Source organism: Bos mutus, chromosome 13 (genome assembly GCF_027580195.1).
Source record: "Bos mutus isolate GX-2022 chromosome 13, NWIPB_WYAK_1.1, whole genome shotgun sequence".
Lineage (NCBI taxonomy): Eukaryota > Metazoa > Chordata > Mammalia > Artiodactyla > Bovidae > Bos > Bos mutus.
Window position 1 is genome coordinate 8,400,396 of NC_091629.1, and position 15,466 is coordinate 8,415,861.

General features: G+C 41.7%; 1 long non-coding RNA gene across 1 annotated transcript in view; it reads left to right on the top strand.

The window, feature by feature from the left end:
• The first annotated feature begins 2,576 nt into the window (after nucleotides 1-2,576).
• Nucleotides 2,577-15,466, top strand: part of LOC138990500 (uncharacterized) — a 33,330-nt gene continuing 20,440 nt past the window's right edge. Inside the window, exons 1-2 of the long non-coding RNA XR_011466642.1 lie at nucleotides 2,577-2,713; nucleotides 2,953-3,209. This is a non-coding gene — a long non-coding RNA (uncharacterized lncRNA). The remainder of the gene's footprint in view (nucleotides 2,714-2,952; nucleotides 3,210-15,466) is intronic.

Here is a 15,466-nt window from a genome sequence, read left to right on the forward strand (position 1 = left end):
ACTTGTAATGATTGCATATTTAGATGTTCTTGCCACTGCTTTTTGTACAATGAATACATGAAATAATTCTGAGTCAGTAGAATTGCTTAAAAATCTTGTTAGCTCTTATCTTCTAGACATTTAATAGACAAACTTCAGCAACGCTATCTCTCTGAGTTGCTCAAATACATGTAGATATGATATTTTTCCTTTGCTACCAAGTCCTCCTGCTGAGCCAACCACCATCTCGGGACCTGACCCAGGACTGCGAGCTCCAACACATCAGTGGAGGTATCCATGCTGCGAGGCATTGGAGATGCACACAGGATGGAAAATTAATCCATCCTGTGGCCAGAGTTGGAACTGCCTAGAAATCCTCCTGACTCCCTAACGACTCTGGTTAAGACAGCCTGGTAGTAGCTGTTCTTATATGCTTGGTGTGAGCCTGGGTGCCCCAGAATAGCTTTAATCAGGTGGGATGGGGCAGGAGACAGTCACAGTTGTTTAAAGGTTCAAACAAGCAGATCAGTCACTTAACCAGAGGCGGTGCTGAAAAATGTAACTGCCAGAGAACCAGTTTGTGGTTTGCAAACAGGACAAATGGGTGTGGGCTGAAAATGTGGCATAACCACCCAGGAAGAACTGAAATTGCCAAGCAGGAGGCATAACTACACGCCCTGGTTATGACCTCTTGCCTGGCAGCTCCCAGCAACATAAGGCCATGTCTGTTATCTGTAAGAAAATGAAGGTATCTATCTGAAAGTAAAGAAGGGCTGAAGGCGGGACTTCACCTATTAGTGCGGGTCCGAGGGCAGCAAGGTGCGCCAAGGGGAGCCCTGGACACGGAGGAGACCCCAGCATTCCTGCCCTAGCTCTGTCACCGACAAGACCAAATCTTGCAAATGCTCTGGGCCTCAGCATCCTCATTCACGAAACGGGAATAACTGTACCAGCTGCATCTTCCTTGCAGTATTGTGTTGAGGCTCAAGCAAACCATCAAGAAGTTTCTAAGAACTCCTGGTGTTCCCAGAAGTATAGATCCTAAGCGGGGCTGGGATGAGGATGAGGAAGAGTATCTGGCCTGGAGATTTTGGAGATTTTGGAGAAACTGGGACTCAAACCTGGGAAACAGTAGTAAACCGTTGGACAGAATTTGCACAAGGACTCTGTTTCAGAATACAACTTCTAATTCCTCTAAGATTTCACAAGCAAGGAGGGTGTCCATGGAGAGGCACAGCTGAGGTGGATCCTGAATGGTGAGGACAAATGAGCTGCACAAAAGGAGGGAAGGACAGGTGTTCCTTGTGAGAGGGGATGCGTCAAGGCTTGGAGGGAATAGCAAGCAGTGTTACTCAAGGAGGCATGAATCAACGGGCAAAAAGCTCAAGAGTAGGGAATGACACGGTGTAGGTCGGATGAGACCAGATTAAAGTAGCAGTGAAACCAGACAGAAGAGGCATTTAGGAAGAAAGAGAAAGTTCCAGGAGAGTTTCAAGCAATAGTTTAAGGAAGATTAGTCTGGCAAGTAATATGCTGGCTGGTGGCAGCTAAGATGGAAAAGAATAAGGAAAATTATCTATTAGCCATTCATAGCAGTGGTAATGGAGAGAAATGGAGAGATAAGAAACAAAGGAAAAAACTGAGAAGTATGGATGACTAGCTGGATGTAGAGGATACCCTGGTCCTCAGTGGCGGTAAAGACTGAGACCACTTTGTTTGGGCTGCTTTCTTGGACAGTGGTTTCAAGCCATTGTTTCCAGAGTATCGTGAGTACAATCGACTCATTGATAAGGAAAATTTTTTCTCGCTGCCCACAGCTTTCATCACTTGGTTCTGTAAGTGGGGTTTTCTTGATTCTTTCCATCTCGATTTAACATAAACTCCTGCTGTCCAGTTTTGCAATAAACGTTTATCGCTGTGTCCTTTTGTTGCTTTTTCACACTATAGGGGCACCAGAAGGAGAAGAGAGGGAGGACAGGTTCAAGACAAGATATAATTGCTGAAAAGCTCCCTAGCCTGGGAAAAGAAACAGTTATCAAAGTCCAGGAAGCACAGTGCTGCATACAGCCAAAACACATTGTAATCAAAATGATGAAAATTAAATATAAACAAAGAATACCAAAAGCAGCAAGTGAAAAGCGCAACAAATAACACACAAGGGAACTCCCATAAGGCTATCGGTTGATTTTTCAGCAGAAACTCTGCAGACCAAAAGGGAATGGCAATGTAAAGTGATGAAAGGGAAAAAATCTACAACCAAAAATACTCATATTTTTTTTAACCTGTGGAACTCGGAAGCTTGAAAGTAGACTTATGTGTAGAACTCATCATTCTTTATCTGTACACTATTTGTATGAATTTTAGCCACTGGATCCTAGTGGTAAGACGCAATTCCAAAGTAGCCCACTAGATGGAAGACAATAACTACTTTCTCCCCACCCCATCCCAAATAAATGAAAGGGTGGGAAAACTAAGCACTGTGGCTTCACACATTTCTGTTTGTCTTCTAACCTCTTATAAGAAAACACAGACGTTTATAGCGACATCTATCTGCATTGCGCTGAAAAAGTGAGAGAAGGATTTTCAGACTAGTGAGACCTAAGTACACTTTTTCCCCCTGAAGCTTTTGGTTTGACTTTGTTTGGTTTTGCCCAGGAAGGACACAGTGGAGGGAACAAATAATGAGCGTGGTCTGGATAACAGTTTGAAGAGAGAGACCATTGATTACAATACAGTATGTATTGATTGACTGGTTGATATCTGCATGGCAGGGTTGGGGGAGTTCGGTAGGAAGGGCACGATGGGAATCTACAGATGGAAGCCGTGGTCACAATGAATAACAGTGAGACTGTTCCCTAAAGTCACAGAGCAAAATCATCCAAGGCTCTGTGCCACCGTCTCAGCCCTGACGCCCCAGGGGTGAGAAACTCCGAGTTGCTTAAGGGAGGCATTTACTTTCCCTTCCTCCTCCAGGATAGAACTGCACTTCATCAACTTAGCGGAAAGCAGCTGACAGTGGACTTCACACCTAACTCTAATAAGGAATTGCTGTGAAAAGTGACCCAGCGAGGATAACTGCCCTGCGCGGTTCGATGAGGTCACGGCAGGCAGGAGGGTAAGGACTCCAAGAACCGCAGCAGCAGCATCGGGGGCCCAGGACCCGGACCCGGACCGGGATGCGCCCCGGAAGCCAGCGGCTCCTGGCGGTAGCGAGGAGTGGTTAAGTGCAGGTAACGAAAAGGTTAAGTGTTTTCCTCGTCGCAGCTCACCTTCCACTGCGGAGGAGCTGCCAGGCCAACCGCAGGCTCCAGCTGCGCTCACGTGACTTCTCCTTCCAGTTTTCCAACGGGAAGCACGCGCAGATCTGTGTAGTGTTATTACCATATATAGAGAGAAACTGCTAGGCGAAAAACCCCGGAGAAGCCTGAGTCAGTTGCCTTAAGTAGGAGTGACCGGCCCGGGGAGGGGGTGGTTAGGAGGAAACCTGCCCTTCAGCACACATCATTACTAACGGTGTCAGGTCTGCGGATGATTCAGAAGACAGATCAGAAAAGGGAAGTGCTGCAAATGGGCATCTAACTGCAGGAAAGGTTATTAAACAGCTATTAAAAATTCTGGAGAACTAATGAAAGACAGACTTTTCTCAACCTTGATTTTTAAAGATGATAAGTTCTAACCTTCTCCCTACGTGTACTTGTTTTTTTTATTTAAACAAAACAAAAAATATTCTAAATAGAAATAGTCCAGTGGATGATCTAAGACAAAATCTCTGTGACTGAAGCATTGCTGCCGGTTAAAAAATAATGCAAGTTACACATGAGGTATCCTTACTGACCAGAAATGATTATGGATGTGTAACTGCTTTGATGTTGTGACATAATTGTTACTGGCAGACTGAAAAATAGACCCACCAAGAATTTTGACCAGAATGGTATCAAAGGGAGGTCAGGGACTTTTGGATGAAGGTCTGGAAAAGAATTGAAAGCTTTTACATCTATTCCTAGCGTTTCCATCTTGCCAGTGTGTGCATAGTTCAAACTACCTCAGTTTTCCACTCATAAAACGGTCATAGCATCTATCTCTACATAGTTTTTAGTACTCTATTAAATTTTTCTGAGAGTATGTCCATAATGCTTTCTGAACCTCTTGAAAGCAATAGAGTCTCACTTTTAAAAACTTTCCTGTCACAGCCTATTATCTGATCATCAACATATAGTTTTTAATATAGTTTTGTTGATGATCAGACAATAATAAATAATGCCTGTAACTTGGGAAATTTAAACATGACTAAATAACCAGAGTGAGCCCATAGGCTTATTCTTGGATTCCATAAAAGTGGCCTCCAAAAGGGCAGAGTATTCTGTGCAAGTCAACTAGGAAAACCACTCTATAATGTTGCTAAGATTAAGCAACGTGACAGAGGAAACCAAATAACTACCCACTGAGAGTCTCCTTGTGTAAAGTAATAATTCTGCAGATTTCCAAATGTATCCCCCAAAACAATACTTTCCCACTAAATTGACTGTCATTTCTTTAATAGAAGGCAACATTCTCATCCTGGAAAAATCAAGCAGTAGAGAAATGCAAAAAAGAAAAATGTGAATATCCCCTACAGCCTTACACTCCCCAGAGACCAGAGAGATCAAAACTATCCTGCCTGACCTCTTTCTAAAAATAAGCATGTACACATACACATGCACACACGTGGATGTGATCATAATATAGATAATGCTCTACAAGGGACTTCCTTCACTTGATTCATTTTATATAACTTTACACATTAATATGTATACATCAACCCCATTGTTACTACTGGCTGCAGCCATTGACTGATGTAACTGTTTATCAGTTCTTCCATCTCTCATGAAGCCTTAGGGTTCCCCTCAGTGATGTTTTCAGATTACAGAAAATGTTGCCGTGAACATCTTTAAATTCATATATATCCATGATCAAGTATTTCCCCTAATGGTAAATTATAATAAGAGGGATTTCTGTTCAAAGTCAGGAGACTTTAAAAATGCTATAGTTTCATTTCCCTTTCCTCAAAAGCACTCACATGCCCACTGTGGACTTACAAAATATTCACAAAATGAAAGCTGAGAGTTATGTTTTATTCAGTGGGAATTTTTAGGACTTCAACCCTGGGAGCATCTCAAGTAAGCCTGAGATAACTGTTCTGAGGAGGTGAGGGGAGGAGTCAGGTTATATGGAAGTAAGTTTTGCAACAAAGGGCAGGTAATTGGAACATCATAAGATTATTGTTAATTAAAGAAAACCAGATATCCCAAGTTATGAAAGATGCAAGAGTTGGGGCTCACTGAAATAAATCACTCCTTTATATACACCTCAGCTCTCTGGGGCCCGCATCCTGTGCTTTCGCAACCCTGAGCTTCCTCAGGGCTCATGTAGGGAGTGGCTGCAGTCTGATGGCTGCTGGACTGCAGGTACTCTTCTCCTTCCTGGGTGCCCTTGGGCTCACTAGCTCACTAAGCATGGTGGCTGCAATTGCTGATGGCTGTGACATCCTTTGTTTACTCCTATGGCAGGAAATATTCCATTTCTCACCACCTACTGAATTGTATGAGGGTCTATTTTCTGTTGCTGCTGTATTTGCAGCTCAAGCCATTCTTGTTAAGATATGTTGGAAGTCTTACCAGTTTAAGCATCATGGTACTGTATCAAAGACCCCTCCAAAGAATATCAGCTGATCCAGCCAATCAGTTTCTGTTCCCCTGGTTTTCAACAGCAGGCAGACAACAACAGTGCCCACTTTACTATTAGTTCCATGGGTACCTTAACGTGGCACTCTGGAAAACCTCTCCCCAGAGTGTGGCTTAGACATGACCTGTGGGAGATGCCTTCACTCCCCATTGCCCAAGTCTGAATGGTGAGATTTCCACTTTCCCACAGACCTCAGCTTGCATGCTAGAGTCTGCAGGGCCTCCTCGGACCCAGGAAAAAGAAAAGGTGGATGAAGTGATGTCTGCCATTAGTTCATATCTCTTAGACAACTCTCCTGGAGGGGAGGCCAGGAAGTGCGTGGTGGAAGGCAAATCCCACGAGGGAACACTGCAAAAAGGCCCCGTCCCCTATGATTTTTTCCTCCCTCTCTTTCTTTTTTTTAAATTGAGGTATATTGACATATGGGCTTCCCTGGTGGCTGAGCAGTAAATGATCTGCCTGCAATGCAGGAGACTTGCAGGAAATGTGGGTTCAATCCCTGGTCAGGATGATGCCCTGGAGGAGGGCATGGCTACACCCATTCCAGTATTCTTGCCTGGAGAATTCCATGAACAGAGCCTTGCGGGCTACAGTCCATGGGATCACAAACAGTCAGACACAACTGAGCGACTAAACAACAATGTTGACATGTAAGATTGTACTAATTTTAGGTATACAACGTAATTTAATATTTGTATTGTGAAGAGACCAGTTAACATCCATCACCACACAGTTATAATTTTTTTTCTAAAGATGAGAACTTCTAAGATTTACTGTTTATCCTCCTCTCTTGATTTATCCTTTGTTATACCAGTTTTTATAATCTTTTTTCTTTATTGACCAGGCAGTTCTACATATTAGTTTAGTTCTACTGGTGGTCACTATTATATTTTACCAAAGACATGTGAGTCCACATTTCTCTCTCAGACTCTAACAGCAATTATAGCAATGTTCTGGACTTTCTACCCCAATGGGAACCCTTTGCAGGTCTTTATTTTTTCTTCCTGCCCTTCTTCTTTCCTTTCCCCAGGCTTTACTGAATAATCTGTCCAATTTTCCAGACACTGTAATAATTATTTTCTTACAATATGACTTATTTTTTAAGATTACTTTTAATTGCATCACACTTCATTTCTCAGAATTTATTTAGATTTTACTCTAAATTTTATTGGATTTTTACTACTTAGTGTCCTTTCTTATATATCTTTTCCTTTCTTGTAATCCTTACTCTGATTCAGATTTTATTTAACTAAAATATCTTCACAAGTAATTATTCAAAAAAAGTACATGATTGGTATATTATTACATTCTGATTTTCTGAATATAATTCATAGTTACCATTCTTTTCCTTTTCCTACCATTCATTCTTTCCATTTTCTTTTCCTCTAATAAAACCTCACACACTTCATGGTTCTTGATATTAGAAATGGGCTTTGAAAAATAATGCTGTCATTATTTGATGAACATTTTCAATTTTCAAGATTCAGCAGGTACTTTCTCTAGCTTTGAAGAATTGTTTTATATTATTTCATTGATTTTTGTCCTGCTTCTGTTTTTGCATTTAGAACTCTGATTATTCTTAGATTGGACTACTAAATCTGTTCTCCAAGGTATTTTTCTTTTCTCACAATCTTTCTTGTGTGTATACTCCATCAATGTAATCCAGATTTGGGGTTGTCATATTATTCACTGTCATTATCTAGATTTTTTTTTTTTTTTGGCAATTATAGTTTTAAATTTTTGTCAAAGAACTGTTTATTTTCAGAGCATTTATTTTGGTGAAAACCTGGTTTGTTGGTTGGTTGGCTGGTTTAGTGGATTCAATATCGTCTCAAATCTCATTGTGAATATGAACTAGGAGTTTTTTCCTAATTCCCCTGGATCTTGTTTCATGGAGGTCCCTTTGTTCTGAATGGTCATCTTGGTGTTCCCCTTCTGACCAGAAGATTCTACCTCTGTAGTTAGTGATGTTGCTGTCTAGCTGATTTACTTGTATTAGCAGGTACATAGATCTGACTCTGGGGTCTCCTGGGAGGAAATGATCGGAGCCTTGACCAAAAGGAGTGAGTGAGCCGCTTCTTAGGCAGGCTGGTGATGAGGGAGGGCATAGTGCAAGTGGCTTCCTTTCAGGTATGCCAGAGGAAAGCACCCTGGCATGCTGAGCCCGCTCCACAGGCAGGCAGCAATGGGGCCAACCGGGATTGGAGCTATTCCTCTGGCCAACTGAAGGAATTTGGGCCAGCGAGAAGATGCCTTCAAACACAGATCTGACTGTGGAGTCCAAGGGTTTCCCTGAGGAGAGGGAGCAAGACCTTATGGGCTTTCTTATAACCTGACTCCCCTCACTGTATAGCCTCTGTAGGAATTTTCTGTTGCATGACAAATGACCACAAAGTTAACGGCTTAAAATAACACATGTGTATTATGTCATAGTTTGCATGGGTCAGGAGTCCAGGCATGTCCTCTGATCAGGCTCCACCAGGCCACCATCTCATCCCACATGAGGCTCTAGATTCTTTCTCAAGCTCATTAAGTGTTTGGCAGAATTCGGTTTCTTGCAGCCAGATGACCAGGTCCCCGGTTTTCTTGCTGGGAACTGTGCTCCGTTCCTAAGGCCACTTGATGTCTCCTGCTGCATGGCCCCCAAGGCAGGCCACAAAGCAACTCTCTGCAGCTTTCCAGGCCCCTTCAGGCAAGTGTAGGGTGTTCAGACTGCCATGTCATGGCTTAGGACGTAAAGAGCGTTCTATGACTGGGTAGAGGTTGGCCTGAGGTCCCTGAGATGCAAAAGTGATTATTAGGGATGACATGTTTCAATCTGTTTAAGAAGAACACAGTCTCTAGGAAAGGAATTTTAAGACAGAGAGGGCAGTTTAGGTAATAATACTAATAGCATGATCCAGACCAAAATCCAATGCCACAGAAGAACAATGAGTTTCTAGAAATAAAATTATCTTGAGGATGCTCTGTGAAAGACACTGTGGAGAGAATGAGAAGAAGCCAGGGAGGAAATATCTCACAAGACATGTCCGATAAAGGATGTTTACCCAAAATATAGAAAAAAACTGTTAAAACTCAACAATAAGAAAATTAACAACCAGATTTAAAAATGAGCAAAATGAGATGCCAACACACACCTATTAGAATGACCAAAATCCAGAACACTGATCCCACCAAATGCTCACAAGGAGCATTTGAACCCTCATTCATTGCTGGTGGGAATGCAAAATGGTGCAGCCACTTTAGAAGACCATTTGGCAGTTTCTTACAAAACTAAACATACTCTTACCAGGTAATCCAGGAATCACATTCTGGTATTTATGCAAATAAGTTGAAAACTTATGTCCACATACCCCACCCTCCCAAAAAAAGTGACCTCTCAAGCCATGAAAGACATGGAGGAAACCCAAACATAAAGAGCTAGTTAGAAAAGGCTACATGCTGTATGATTCCAATTATACGACATTCCGGGAAAGGCAAAACTATGGAGACATAAAAACACTGGTTGCAAGTGAATAGGAGAGAGGGGATGATGAATAGGCAGCCACAGAGGAATTTTTAGGGCAGTGAAACTATTCTGTACGACACCACTATAGGGAGACTCTCTGTACTTTCTGCTCAGTTTTGTTGCAACCTGAAACTTCGGTTGATCTAAAAAACAAAGTCTATGTAAACATCATGAGGAACATGGGTTTCTAAAGGATCTGTAAAGACTGGCTTGAACATATGCGTAGCTGATGTTCAGTGTTCCTTACAGCCCAGTCGCTCTGGCTGGCACAAAGCCTGTGCCCGGGAGCGATTGCTGTGTGGCTCTATTCACTGAAGACGCAGCCTGAGCACAGAGCAAACCCAGCTAGGCTCCTTCTCCCTAGGACTTCAATGGGGATGAGGACAGAGCAGTATTGTGTGGAGTAGACTAGCCACATCTGTTGCCTGAGGGTGACAGATATGCAACAAAACTCCCTTTGGCAGTGAGAAACAATGGCAATGTTAATTCTTCAGATGTGAGTATTGTGCTCTCTTGGGAATAAGAATCAGACAGATGACCCTTTGAGTGACACTAAAGTCTAAGGGGGCTTCCCAGGTAGGCAGTGGTAAAGAATTTGCCTGCCAATGCAAGAGACATTGTGTTTGATAGGAGACAGGAGACTTGGATTTGATCCCTGGGTCAGGAAGATTGCCTGGAGGAGGAAATGGTAACCCATTCCAGTATCCTTGCCTGGAAAATTCCATGGAGGAGCCTGGTGGGCTACAGTCCATGGGTTCACAAAGAGTTGGACACAACTGAGCACACACACACACAAAGTTCAAGAAGGATACTTAGGTGTGTCATGGGGGTGATGAAACAGAACACTGGAGGGAGAGTTAGACACTGATCTCCTAGATAATTTTGGAACTGGAGGGTTTCCATTCATTTTGGAAAAATAGAATAATGTAACATCTACTCACAGATGATTGTATAATTTATTTTTTCCAAATACTTTGACTTTGTTTTATGTCCTTAAGTTTCCGTCTGTATATTTGGAACTCAACGAGTATAGTGTGTGCAGGAGAAGGATTTGGGAAGCAATCCATCCATCTTAGAGTCAAAACTAAAAATAGTTCAGTTAACTTTGTATCCAGATAACTTTTTAAAAGAGAAAACACTAGATTGAAATCACAGCATATTTGACAAACAACATAATCCATGCGCCTCTGCTTTCTTAGTGGATTGAGATCCCCTGGGAATCCACAACAGGATGTGGCGAGGAAATCCTACAGCAGCTACTTAGATGGAGTCTCTGAGTTGCTGCTTTGGTTTCGCTTTAATGTTCCTGGATTCTCAGGCTCATTCGTTTCCTTTCTTCTTTGGCTTCTTACTCGGCTATAAACTGGTCAAACCACACCCATTAGAAAAACTAGTATCAAAAAGAGAAAGAAGAAAGGTGGAAGAAAGGAAGGAAGAGAGAGAGAGAAGAGAGAAGAAGGAAGAAAGGGAGGGAGGAAGGCAGAGTGGGGGGTGGGGAGGAAATAACCAGCGCTGATCATAATGTGGGGAAATTGGGACCTTTGTGCATTGCTGAAGCGAGTGTGAAATGGTGCCATGCTACAAAAACCAGCACGGCAGTTCCTCACAAAATTAAACAAAATTACCATATGATCCAGCAATGCCACTTCTGGGTATCCACCCAAAGGAATTGAAAGCAAGCACTGGAAAAAGATATTGGGTACACCCAATATCGTAGCAGCATTATTCATAAGAGCCAAAAGATGGAAACACCCCAGTGTCCACCGATGGATGAACGAGTAATGTCGTCTACACATACAATGCATACAGTGGAGGATTATGCAGCCCTAAGAGGCATGAGCTGCTGACACACACTTATTACATGGATGAACCTTGAAGACAATATGCTAAGTGAAATAAGCCAGGCACACAGGGGCAAATATCGCGTCTTTCCACTTACAGGAGGTACTCAGAGTAACAGTTAAATTCATAGAGACAGAAAATAGAATGGTAGTTTCCAAGGCCTGGAAGGAGGGGACAATGGGAGTTCGTGTTTAATGGGTCGAGGGTTTATGTTTGAGAAGAAGCATAAGTTCTGGTGGTGGGTAGCAGTGGTGTATTTACCTAATGCCACTGAGCTGTATACTTATAAATAGTTAAAATGGTAAATTTTATGTCACGCGTATTTTGCCACAATAAAAATTATTCAGAAAACGAAAAACCATTGGGCCGTGGGAATGGAAACATGGCTTTCAGAGCCAGGTGGCTGCACTGTTCCTGTACAACACTTAGCTCTGTGGTCACCCTCCCTTCTGAGACCTGTAAGTCTGTGTTCATTCATTCACTTATTCATTTTTGTTCACTAATGTTTAATGTTTATTAAGCACATACTGTGTGTTCAGTTTACTCTGAAACTATAGAATAGTTCAAAAACCCTTGATTGCAGTTCAGATGCATCAAAATCATCAACATATGGCAATAATCAAAATTGCTTGCTTTCCTCACTGCACATTTTTCACATTCAGATATAGATTTGATTCTGAAATCAGAGTATCACAAAATATCAAAGCTGGGAGAAAAATGACCTAGCCTAGTAAATTATTTAGCAGAGTAATATTTTTTCAAATAAAATGCTACAGGGATCACTAATATAACAAAATAAAATATTAAAACTGGTACATAGCCTTCTTGGACAGTCAGTTTTTTACTGTTGGGTCAAAAACACGACATCGATGGTGGCAGACTTAAGCATATTCAAAAACTCCTGACTCCCAAGGTACACCAGAGCTTTTAGGCAGCCACGGGGGCCTAAATCCCATAGGATTTAGGTCAATATCCCATATTGAATTTACCCCTTCATCCTACAGATTTAATTGATCAACCACAAAACACATTACAATTTTTTGTTGTGATTTTTAAAGAACAGTTCTAAGGCACATCTGAAAATTGAAATAATTTGTTCTTTGACTCAGTTTTGTTTTTTTAATCTGTAAAGCAATTGAAGATTAGAAAAGTCTGCATGGCCATGAGGGTGGTTTTTGATAAATGTGGTAGAGTACAGAGTGTGGACTTGGAGCCCAAAAATCTAGGTTCTGGTTCTAGTTCTGCTAGTGTGAGACGTGGCAAGAATCAGGTCACCTCCCTGATCCTGATGCTGTGTTATTTCTGAAAATAAGGATAATAATGCCCAAGGCACCTAGTTTCTGAGGTTACCATGTACACGTGAGTTAAGCTTATAGTTTGAAGTATGTTTTTGCCATAGTATAAGAAAATGATAGTAACGATCCCCCAAAACGGAGTTCTTTTAAGTTTAAATAAGATGGTGTGTACATTTAACTCTGTATATTAATAAACATTAGAAGTTTGTTAGTCTAAATATTTTTAATTTATAAAAATGAAACATTACTTGTTTTTAAAAAAAAGCCAAAAAAAAAAAAGCCAAGTAGAGTCTGTAAACAAGTTTTGAAGTCTACCTCTGTCATTGGGTAGGAATTTCTAGAGATTAAAAATAGCAGTTAATTTCCCCTTCCCAGTAAGGAAATGTAATTTATTGGTCCCTCAAATGTATGATCACTCTACTCAGAGTTCAGATTGCCCAGTTCTTTCTCTTAATCAAATTTACATTTGGAATGCAAGATTTTAAAACATTAAACTTATTTTTCTATTAAAACAATTTTATTCATTTAAAATTTTAAGCTACATGCCTTTAAAAAAATTTTTAAATACATTTATTTATTTGGCTGCACCGGGTCTTGGCTGTAGATGTGGGATCTCTTTTTCGTTATGGCATGCAAGATCTAGTTCCCTGACCAGTGACCAAACCCAAGCCCCCTGAACTGAGAGTTTTAGCCATTGGACCACTAGGGAAGTCGCTTAAGCAACATCCTTTGATAAGGCTATTCCTCTTCTGGAATGAACAGAAGCACAAAACAGGTAATAAGGATTTCTGTTTCAGACTGATGCCTTTGATAATTATCAAAACACCTAAAACAGGATGTACCTATATAAGATGTGAAATTTTCTTGCTCTGTCAGAAGTATTTCTTAAACGGTGCTTTTTAATCAGCATTTTTTTTTTTTCCAAAGAAATCAGTGCTCTAGGGCAGGGACTGGCAAACAAGCCAAGGCCTGCAAACCAAATATATCCCAATTCCTGTTTTGGAAAATGAAATTTCACTGGAACACAGCCATGCTCATTTGTTTACATATTGTCCAAGGCTGCTTTTGCATCATGACTGCAGTTGAATCATCGCTGCAGAGACTATATGGTTTTCAGAGCCAAAAATATTTCCTATTAGATCCTTTGTGGAAAAAAACTGCCCACCCTTGTTTTAGGGACTAGGTAGAGGAAAAAAGAAAAAGATGGTCCCCCCAGCCCTTTTTTTTTTTTTGCCTCAATGTTTCCATCAGGAGGTTCTAAAATATAAATACTCCACACTGAGTTGAAAAACAGCGTTCTACCTAACACTAATGAAAGCCTGACATTGAAAGATCTCCCTTGGTCCGTGTGCCTCATGGTTGCACTCTGGGAAGTGAGTTCCCTTCCTTCCTCTGTCTGTGGAAGCAAAGACCGGGTTGCTGGGTCCAGACTCCCGAGGCAATAAGATTTTTTAAAGGGCAGACAACAGTGATACATAAACAACAAATAACAAAATGATGCAGATCCTTTGCACACGTTTTTGGTTGGGAGTGTGGACCACTTTGACCCTAGTGACACACTGACTTCTGCTGCTTTGGAACCTCAGGTTCGGGGACAACAGAGAGTGGTCGGTGGCCTCGCAGAGGCACCTTTCCTGTGGTCCCCACTCTGCAGTCCTGGGGCTCTCCCCATCCTTTTGTAGGTGAAATGTTTCCTGTGCCGGCCACAGCCTTAAACCCTGGGTATAGCCAAGCCTGATGCTTGTCCCACTCGATTCAAACCTCCTCGCTACGAAAGGCAATCCATTGCGCTTTTGCTTAAGTGCTTTGAGTTGGTTTTCAGTTTACTCATCATCACAGCAGTTCTTCGTCTGAATAGTCTCTGCAGCTCTAACATGCTAGGATTTTCTAAAATTTTTTATTGGAGTAGAGTTGATTTACAAAATGTTGTCTTAGTTTCTGCAGTACAGCACAGTGAATCAACTTTATTAATACATATATATGTATCCATTCTTTTAAAAATTCTTTTCCTATATAGGTCATTACAGAGTATGGGCTAGAGTTCCCCTGTGCTATACACCTTACAAAGTAAACATAATAAACGCACAAATCAGCTGTATTCCCATTCCTACAATTCAGAAATAAGTGAGAGAGAATTCTTCTGCCTCTCTCTCAACCAACAAGTATTAATATGCTTTTAGCTAATGGCACCCCACTCCAGTACTCCTGCCTGGAAAATCCCATGGACGGAGGAGCCTGGTAGTCTACAGTCCATGGGGTGGCTAAGAGTCGAATACGACTGAGCGACTTCACTTTCATGCATTGGAGAAGGAAATGGCAACCCACTCCAGTGTTCTTGCCTGGAGAATCCCAGGGACAGGGGAGCCTAGTGGGCTGCCGTCTATGGGGTCACACAGAGTCGGATATGACTGAAGTGACTTAGCAGCAGCAGCAGCAGCTGCAAGTAAGAGAAAACCAAGGCTCAATTTTCATTTGCCTTAAACAATCAGAAATAATTGGCTTACCGAAGTCCAGATATAAAGTGACTTCTTAAGCAGGACAACTAATTAACAGTCAATCTTAAGTTACAGCAATAAGGAACTGCAACACAGACAAATTTAAGTGACTTCTTAAGCAGGACAATTAATTAACAGTCAGTCTCAAGTTACAGCAATAAAGGACTGGGACAAAGACAAATTGAATATTTCTTAAGTGCTGTTTTGAAGACTAAATGAAAATCACTCATCTGTATCTAAATATCTAAGTAGTTGAAATCAGTGAGTAAATTCAGCAAATTGGCCATATGGGGAATTGATTACAGTGGGTGGACATGGATGAATTGACTTTTGGCCACCAACTTACAGCGGATGATGCCACGTTTGAGGGACCAGCAGATCAACAGCCACCCTGTCCCCCATCTAGGCCTTCCTCTCTTCCTGCCTTCTCCTGGTGTCAGCTTGGCCCAGCCTCGCTGCCTGGTAATTGCCGTGGTGCAGGCGTCACCTGCAGACACACCAGTAGGTAGAAGCAGAACTTTGGTTTCCTGTGTCTCTTTTTAAGATGGAGGGAAACTTCCCAGACGCTTCCTCCCCATCCAAACCACATCACTGGCCTGAAATGACCCATGCCTGTCCATGTCTCA